The sequence below is a fragment of the Sus scrofa genome, chromosome 10 (assembly GCF_000003025.6).
Source record: "Sus scrofa isolate TJ Tabasco breed Duroc chromosome 10, Sscrofa11.1, whole genome shotgun sequence".
In the NCBI taxonomy this organism is placed as follows: Eukaryota; Metazoa; Chordata; class Mammalia; order Artiodactyla; family Suidae; genus Sus; species Sus scrofa.
Window position 1 is genome coordinate 2,867,158 of NC_010452.4, and position 10,439 is coordinate 2,877,596.

The following is a 10,439-nucleotide window of genomic DNA, read 5'->3' on the forward strand; positions in this document are numbered from 1 at the left end:
AATTCTGTTCAGTTCTAACTCATTACTTTTGCATTGTAATTTTACAGCTCTGCGTATTTACTTTCTGATCAGTGAACCCTGGAATGACATCTGCTTTCTTTTTTGATGTGGGGAGAGAAGAGATGAAGTAATATCCTGTAAAGAAAATCTTGAAAACACAGACGAAAATTAGCTTTGCCTTTTAGGAGCTGAACCAAGGTTATATAACCTTGACAACCTTAACACGCATCTTCTACAATGGAGAATTTATCAATTCTATCATTTTGGCAAAGAAGATTTTGGAGGAGTAATGTGTTGAGCAAAGACCAGAAGATTCAGCTTAAAAGGAGGAAGTGTCCACAAAATAAAACAAATTGTTCCAAATGATTTCACACCAAACATACAACTGGTCCAACAGATGCAAGACTATTTAGAACGTCTTTCAAGTAGGAACTCTGAAATGTTTATCTTGGTTTCACCTAAGTACTGATTTTACAGGAAAAGAATTGAAGGAAAGAGAGAAAGAGAAAGAAAAGTGAAAGAAAAGAAGGAAAGAAAGAAGGGAGGAAGAAAAAAAAAAAACAGAAAGAAAGAAAATAATGAAAGTTAAATTAATGTTATTTTAATATCTAAAGCAAAAAAATTTCAATTCCCAAATATTTTAATTTAAAGTAAATGCTTATTTGGTATGCATACCTGGTAGATAGTAGCTGTTCTTTTATTTTAACGTCTTCACAATATACACTAAAATAATAATTCCTTAATAATTAAGGAATGGAGAGAGTGTGGAGATAGTGGCATATCATAATTCTCTGAGAAAGTGAGATAGGTATATATAACCTAGATATGTGTGTGAAGAATCTAGAAATTTTAATACTAGCATGGCTAACTTAAATTACCACCAAACCTATAGAGTCATATCCAGAATTAAATCTGATTGAGCCTAGATTTTAGGAGAGTAATTGGGGCATAGTAAGTATGCAATAAATGCTAGCAGTTTTTGATGTTATTACTTCAGGTTTGAAATCTTGTTGTTTTTTTCTCATATTCGGTCTATTTTGAAAAAAAACTACTTTGTGGAAGAAATCATTCCATGTATCTAAACCTAGTAGGATTTGAGCCAAAAATGTCATTTATATGTCATTCTTTTATTTGTTTTTTCTTCCCTTTGTTAACTTTCTTTCGAATTGACATTGGTTTCTTACTTTAGGAAAAACATTTTTCAGATTATAAGGAGTTACATAAAATAATTTGGAATTAGAACATAGAAATACAGCAAGAGCAGCACAAAGACATTGTTTTAGAATATGTGGCAATTCATTGGCAATGCCTTATTTGATCAACTTTTCATCACAATAATAAAAAAAGTTTTCTTTTTATAATGAGGAAAGCTTTATCTTCAAATTCCTCATGTTTCTCTGTTTTGCGAGCACATACTCATATAACCGGAACAGATGAAAAAATAAAATATCTTATTAGGTAGCATCAACTGTTAGAGTCTCTACATGATCACGTTGTTTCCACTTCGATAAACTATCCCCAGGGCTCTGTTTCTCTTTCTTCCAATGCTTTGTGAAACTAATTCCAAATAAAGCAGCCTCTCAAATCAATTAGCAGAAAGTAGGTTTGGCTTGGCAAGAGGCAGAAGCAAAATAGAAATAAGAACATAGTTGTAAACAATTATTCATTAATTATTAACTTTCTGGTCCTGGAAAGTTTCTAATAGTAGTTTTCTCTCACTTACCTGGTTATTCTCATTACTTAGACCTACATTATGCACTAGAGTAGTCTCTTTCTTATGAACTACATGTATGGCAGTGGTCTTTGTTTAATAAGTGATAATTGAACCTCGTGTATGAATCATTCCATATACAATTATACCACAGGATCAATAGAATTTAATGAACTCAATCCAGTCAAGTGAAATAGCTATAAATTATTCATGTCTGAAAATGAACTATATTAAGTTAATCAAGCCATTAGGATCATTTTCTAAAATAAATTATGAGACAAAGGCAAGATATCTTTTACAAAAAGAACGATCTCTGCAATAAGATCAGGCACTCATATGTAGTAGGAACATTCGCTATCAGATAGAAAATTTTCAAATATGTTTAAGTGCTTTAATTCAAATATATCACAAAATATTACTTTTATTAAATATTTTATGAAACAGGTTGAGTATTTCTAACCCAACTTCACAATTTTTTAGAGTAATTTTGTAGAAGGTACACAGTAGTTTTCAAATTTTTACCCTATGTGACTTTTAAAAAGCATCCGGAAAATATTAGCTTTTGCTGAAAGAATGACTTGTACTTAATTACATTAATTCAAATCACAATGTCATACTGTATCCCTGTATCTCTCAATGTTGTATATCCTGTATATCCTGAAAATCCTCTGCATCTGTCTTCAGATCTGTTATTCCTTTAAAATTTTTTTGGCTGGGGCATGTGGAAGTTCAGGGCCAGGAACTGAACCAGAGACACAGCAGCCACTCAACCCACTGCACTGACAATGCCACGTCCTTAACCTACTGTGCCACAAGAGAACTCCCTAGATCTATGATTATTAGTTTATTTTAATTAATCATTTTTCAATTATGTCTGTACACGTAACTCTTCTATTTAACCTCTCCATTACATTTTTTTTTAGATGACATTTTTAAGTGAATATTTTTTAGAATTAATTTTAATTTACAAAAAAGTTACAAAAATACTGCAGAGTTTCCTTACATTCCCTTATTTTAATGTCATAAAAGAGTATGGTGCATTTGTCACATTGTAAACAAAATTGATAAATTATTAACAAAAATTCGTATTTTATTCAAATTTTCTTAGTTTTTACCTAATGTTACTTTTTGTTCTAGGATTCTATTCAGGATATCACATTGCATTTAGTTGTCATGTCTCCTGAAACATGTCTTGGCTGTAATGGTCTGTTCATTGAATTTTAAATTTTATAATGTATACACATTATGTTTAAATCTTTACATGATTTTTTAAAATATTACTACTCTATGTGTGCTTTATTAACAGATGACCTACAAATTCCAAACCAGATTCAAAATTCAAAGACTCCAAAACTTTAGTAAGTTATTAGGTATAGAGATTGGATAGTCACGAGATTACGGTTTTACTAATATGAAAAATGCTAATTTCAGATATTACCATTTCATCAATCACATTTGCATTAGATTGCACAATTAACTGTATCACATTCTGTTTATGTAAATGTGTGAATTTCACTCTGATTCTATGCAATATTCGGAACATTGGAATCTGAATATTATCATATCATGCATTTTTATTTCATGAATTAGACTACCTATTTCAGGAGAATTTGGAACCTAAGAACTGTTTAAATAATTATATTTTATGTTGAATCTTTTTAGAACAGTAGTGATTTTAGGTACAGTCGTTTTTAAAGATTCAATCCTATTATTTGTAGTAAAATAGGAATTTTGAAAACCAATTTTGCGTCGGTAATGATTTTTATTTCTACATAAAATCTAAAAATGTATTACTAAGTAGCCCTTATTATTGTTCTTTATTATTACAATAAATGTGTTTTCTAAGCCCTGATACATTGTATATTATTGTTCTTTATTATAATGAATTTGACTTCATAACTAATTTATACCTTCTCATTACAAAATACACTTGAAGACTTTTTTTTTTTTTTTTTTTACTGTACAGCATCAGTCATCTTAGATGTATACATTGCAGTTACAGTCACTTGAAGACATTTTAAGACCCAGGTTCTTTCCTCTGAAAAAAAAACAACCACTACCATCATTATTAGAAAAAGTGAAATGTGTGATTGCAGACAACTGGTCATATTTAAAAGATCATGATTACAGTTTAAGAAATGATGTGCAAAAATACTGCTATTCTTCCCCAATTACGATCTTGCATTTCTCATAAAAAAGAGTAATTTAAGTGTTTTGAAGACAAAAGATAAAAGGGTTTTTTTTTTCCCCTCTTCATGTCAGTATCTTCTAAATCCCTTCCCCAAAGGAAATTATTTCCTTTTCTCAAAATTTCTATCTGATACATTTTACTTTTGTGCTTGAGATTCATTTCATATAAAATAGAGTTAACTCTTTTCTTCGTATTTCCTTTATTTTAGTCTTAAATATTTCTTTACATAATTTCCCATATTATTTTCATATTGGTTTTTATTTCTGATTACTCACACACTCATTAAACAATCTTTATATACTCTCAAATATGTTCGTAGGACTGTAAACTCTGATTATATAATGTACATAAATAGAAAAATCTAACTCCTCATGAATTTAAAATCAGGTGGATTACCATTTAAAATAAAGTTTATTTTTTATTACTAATTTATTGGCTGGCAACATGCATAATGAATTAGATATGAGAAACATATACGTTTCTTCTTTAACCGATCATTTATTTTATCACTTAGTGTTGTCTCGACTTTGTCAAAAAGCTCAGAACATGGCATTTTTTTACATATCATGGATCATGAAGTGCTTTCAGCATCACATGGCCATTTTGGCAAACAATGCAGGAGGATATATTTCATCACCCACAGATAACAAAACCCCACTCTAAATCCAAAGCCAAGATCAATCAGTCTAATTTCTTTCAAACAGTGGCCTCTGATTGTGTTTTATCATGTTCTGTACAATTTGAGAGAAAACAGCTGGTGTGGACACTGCAGTGACACCAACTGTTCCAAATCTGCTTTTATCACTTACATGAATAGAACCAGTATTCTCAAGTGTTCTAGCCTTTGGGGGTGAATCTTGAACTAAACATTCATATAAACCAGCCTCCTGTGACTCACGCTTGGAGCTCTCTCATCACTGACCGTCTCTTATACTATGTTGGGTATCAGTCTCTTAATTCTTTTCTTCTCTAAGATTGTGGCCTTCAATCTCCAAACTCATCTCAATGGCATCCAGAGGCAGAAGGGACTAAAGTTCCTACATATTTTATTTCACCAATAGATTTATTTTATATTCTTTATTTCTTACATGTAAACCATGCCTGGACTCTCTCTTTCTTATCTCAATGCCTAATACACATTGTTCCAGCAAAAGCATAATTATGCATTTAAGATAAACATCTGCCAATCAATGGCAGTATAGATATAGATGCAATAAGTGGTATTTCTTAATGTTCACCTATTTTTCCCATCTTGCTTTTCTATTCTCCTAGTGAAATTTTTGCAGCCTTAGCAAACATGCTGATGCATAAATTATCCTGAAATGATTACAGAGAAATACTTTCAAAAACATTTTTTTGTTGTAATATCTGACCATATCCCTCACATTGGTCCCTCAAAGGTAGTGGTTTCCACACCAGAACCAGCAAAAATACACATGAATGATGCTCTTCCTGACATCCCAAAGGTAAAACATGCAGATCTATATATGGGGCCATTTTCCTCACCCTCCTATGCTTGAAAATAGCTCCCTTTCGGTATCTTTCATATCACATCTAAAAGGTTTGGTATTGGGAACGTGGTTCTTCAGGGGTCCCCTGAGTTATGGAAAATCTTCAGAAAGTCTTAAGTGACAAAAAAAGAATGGCTTTTTTCCTTTCTTGTTCTAAATTGATCTCTCCAATTCCAAAACAAATGTTGAAAAGTGATCATGAACATCTTATAAATATTAATCAGTTCCATTCAAGAAACCACCTAATTTGAGGCTACACTCCCACATTCCAGAATACAAATTCCAAGTAGAGAATCCTAATTGGCACAGCCTTCAGAAGCTGCTCCCAGCATCTAGTAGCCCTAACTCAGAGCTAACTCATCTTGTGCTACCTTGGCTTCTCAGCCTTATGGCTATATAGTGTACATCTGCAAACATGGAGAAAGACACAGAAAATGTAGACGTCAAAAAGACCAGAGAGACCATCCAATAGTTATGTACTGTAGTTGTGACTAAGTAGCTTCCATAACTTTATTTCTTACTTTGGTTTATTTTTCAAAGCCCCGGCGCAGATAAAGCTTGGTAGATCGTTGTTCTATCCTATCACTCACCCACAACTTGGCTGCCAAGATTGGCCTGGATTCTAGGTGCAAAGGGAAGCGCAACAATTAAATGGCTATTTCATCAGAAATCAGAGATTCTCAGAAAGCATCCCAATATAAGTAAATACCTGAGTTTCTTTCCTTTAAAATTTAAACAAAATTGGAGTTCCTGTCGTGGCGCAGTGGTTAACGAATCCGACTAGGAACCATGAGGTTGCGGGTTCGGTCCCTGCCCTTGCTCAGTGGGTTAACGATCCGGCGTTGCTGTGAGCTGTGGTGTAGGCCAGTGGCTACAGCTCCAATTCAACCCCTAGCCTGGGAACCTCCATATGCCATGGGAGCAGCCCAAAGAAATAGCAAAAATACAAAAAGAAAAAAAAATTTAAATTTAAACAAAGTTTATGAAGCCTATACTCCAAAATACTTTGCAATTCATATATTTTCTTACCATATAACCATTAGTTTTAGAAAAATAGTTTTAGAAAGAAGGTAAGTAATATAAAATTATAAAAACAATTTTTCCAGTATAGGAAAAATAAACTAGGAGAATAGAATTCTAAAGTCAACTTTTTCTTGATCAAAAGAGTTTATGTATAGGTTTATATAAGATCATGGGCTCTGGAGCTGGACTTTCTAGGTTCAAATTCTGGTCCAACACCTATCAGCAGTGTGAATTTAAGGGACTGACAAAAATTGTGTCTCAGTTTTTTCACCTGGAGAATTGAGATGACATTATCTGTCCTATAGGATCGTTGTGAGCATTAAAATAGTTAATAGAGGTAAAGGGATGTAAACGGTGTTCAGAATATGAAAAACGTTCAATAAATATTAGTATTTCCATCCTACTACTGTGATGAGTCACAAACACATTTAACCACCACCGATTCTTTACTTAAGGTCCATTTCTGTATATGTCCTTGTGCCATTTTGAACTAACCCATAGAACTAAATATAGTTTGTCTTCTCTCCCAAGCAAACTGTGTTCTTCCAGCAGTGTCAGCACTGTGTTTGTCAGCGCATCTCAAACATCAGAACAATATTATCATATTTGTCTCTTCCTTTTCCCTTGACCATCAAGTCTTATGAACTCACTGATGACCACAGGGATCTTACATGGTACATGATGTATTTCAGGAAATCGGAAGATGTTTACTGAATGCATTGAGAAAAAATAAAAACTGTTGACTTAATTGTATCTTAAGGCCAGTTTCCTTGTGTATATCTTTCAAATGTCCCCAGATAAATGAGTGACATAAAGAGCAAGTTAGTTCTGTTTCTAATCATTACGTAAAATACAAAGATATTTTTAGAAATTCAGTTTTGGTAAGCATTAATCCAAGAACTAAGGGAGGGAAACCAAAGAGTAAGAACGTGTCTCGGTCCATCACTTGCTCGGGGAACGGCTTGGTTTTCCACGCAGATGACAAAGGAGTGGTCACTACACAGTGTTCTGTGGTGATTACTTTACAGGGTCTAATGAATAACAGATGGACAGGGCAGTGAGAGTCCGTAATGAGGGTATTCAGGTGACCGGCAGTCAAGCAGAGCCACGAGCCCTCAGAGGAACTGAAGGCCACAGGAAAGATTTGTCAGAACAGACAGGACATTTTTTTTTTTTTCTTTACTACTTCATTAAGTAATTATAAACCTCCACTGTTTCTAAGAACATTTTTGTAGAGTATTTTAAAGAGAGGGTTTATCGCATTTGTTAACCAAACTTTGAGAAACAAAGACCGAATTAAAATAAAGAGGCATTCATTTGCGTTTTGTTGGAACGTCAGCCCAGAAGACACAGATGCAAGAAGCATTTGAATTGTGTGCCACCCAACTATGTAATGGGGGAGGCTTATGGAAAGGCAGAAAAGCCGCGGTTACAGTTAGTTCCAGAGTTGTTGTATCGGGGATTATAATTAGAGCTGGCAAGAAGAGTGCTTGTTAAGTCAGAATTGGTTGGGGTCCGAAATGGTTGAATAGTTACAAAGGTAACAACCTTGAGAAACGACATTGCAGCTAGGAGATATTTTAAAAAGCTGTTGGTGTCCTTGGGTTATGTATGGTTCATGGAAAGTTCAAGTTCTTCTCAATGGTGTAGACGTGCCTGAGACCAGATCCTCAAAGGCCGCCCCACCTCCCTTTTTGTTATGTCTGAACTGTACTTGCTCCGTTATAATTTCAGCATGTCATCTCTTTCTGCTCAAAACATATTATCATGGGTAAGTATGTATTTAGTAAATACATATGCAAACTTAAGGAAAATAAAATTAATTAGGCTGGAATTATGTATCTATTATTTCGTAGAGACATTACTTGATACTTAATTATAATGAGCTTACCTACCACAAAAATTAAATAATTGACCTACATAATTTTAAAAGTGATACCAAGAGAATCACAAAGCACTGTAAGGGTTAGAAAGAATGTCTTTCTGTGACCGGTGACTGGCCGAGATAGAAGATGACAACTAGCAGAACTTTTATAACAGGAACTTAAAGACAAACATTCTATGTTTCATACATATAAATGGAACAATTTTTTAAGACGCATGGTCCCCTTGATTGTTTCACTAATCAAGTTAACAGGTCTATAAATAGTCCTAGACTAAATGTATGCATAATTCCTAAGCTACGCAAATTTTCATTGAGGACCATTGAGAAATTTAAGCACAAATTGGAAAAGAAAATGCTTTTTCATATTTAAATAAACTGTAATGAAAATGTTACAGAGGAGCATCTTCATGTGATGCTCAGAAACTTATATACGACCTCAGGGAAATAACTTTATAGGTATATAAACCTAAGCTCAAAGGTGGTAGATGGTAGCAATTTACAGTACCAACAAAGATACATAAGCAATGTTAAACTTTCAGCTGATTCTAAAATATATGATACTGTGTATAGGAAAATTATCTGAAATATAACCATTACACTCTAAGGAAGGAAAAATGCATCCAAATAGACAAGAAATTAGACATGAGTTTAAAATATATTTGGTGCAAAAAATGAAATGTTTCAAGAAGCCCATCAAGTTTCATAGAAACTTTTTAAAGGATTTGTTCCCTTAAGTGAAACAGTCACACAAGGAAATAGACTAAGCACACTACTGATATTTTATCTTTATTTCCAAAAGGGATTTCTTTCTTTAAAGGAAATAAAGAACCAAACAAATATACTTCAGATGCTTCAAATCAGATGCTTTGTATTTTTTCACAACTTCAATAATACAAGTTTAGAAATGAGTCCACACATTTAAATTCCTTCTCAACTGCACTGTGCAGGAGTTAATGTGGCCTAGTAAAGCAATCATCAATTTTACTCCTCCTTCTGTTTATGTGCTATAGGCAATGTAGAGAAAATGTAAAAATCAAGATGCATTTCTCATTCTCTAGAACTGAAATCAACATGTTAGATTCTTACTCCAAAAAAAGTGCCAACATTTTTTACAAAGTTGAAAAGTTCAAAACATTCACATGAATACAGGAAATAATTTATTTAAGATTATGCCATAGTGAAAAGACACAGTAATAGCTTCTATAAATAATTTCATTTGATTTAGACATAGATCACCCCGTTATCCAGATAAATAAAGGTACGTATATTCTCATAACACATATATTTATATGCATATGTGGTGACAAATGTAAACTATGACACAGATGCCAGTAAAACAGTGGGCTCATCAGAAAGTTTAAGAGAGTTGTAATTGATATAGAATTGATATAGCATATATTCTGCCATTTCACGTCAATTTTATAATTCTCTTTTCTGAAACTAATAATTGAAAGTAAAAGCCAGTTTTAATTTAATATCAATATAAACCTGATGCTTCCAATACACTTTATAAGGAGAAATGGTTGAGAAAAACAATTAAAAAGCCTTGCTTTCTGATGAAAAGAACAGTTTAATAATGAGGTATTTGTTAACCATACAAGTATCTAATTACCCAGTAGGGGGAAGAAAAAGATAATTTAAAGAGAACAATACATCGTGGAATAGATATACTATCTTAGAGAATTTTTGTCTTGATAACTTAACATTTATTTTTTGCATCAGAATATGTTCAATATGACTTATCACAGTGTTATACAAACCAACCATTAGCTTTTTTCAATTCAGCTTTGATTAAATTAAATTTAGGCAAGGCGCTATAAGCTTCAGTAGCAAGAAACTTTAGAACACAAGAGTGTACTCCTGAATTCAAGGCTCTAAATTAAAGTCAGACTTGTTGAGATAGGAAAGAAAAAAAGATTAGCAAATATTTAAATACCAGTCATCATTATATGCGAATCTCAACTTTCTCTGTTCCTTATCATCATAAAACAGTGTTTTTGTTTTTCTGTTTGCTAAGTCTATTCCTATGATATTGAAAGATAACTTTTAATAATTCCAAAGTCTATTGTTTCACACCTCTGAGATAATAAATGCTATTTTAATAAGAATGTTTCATTG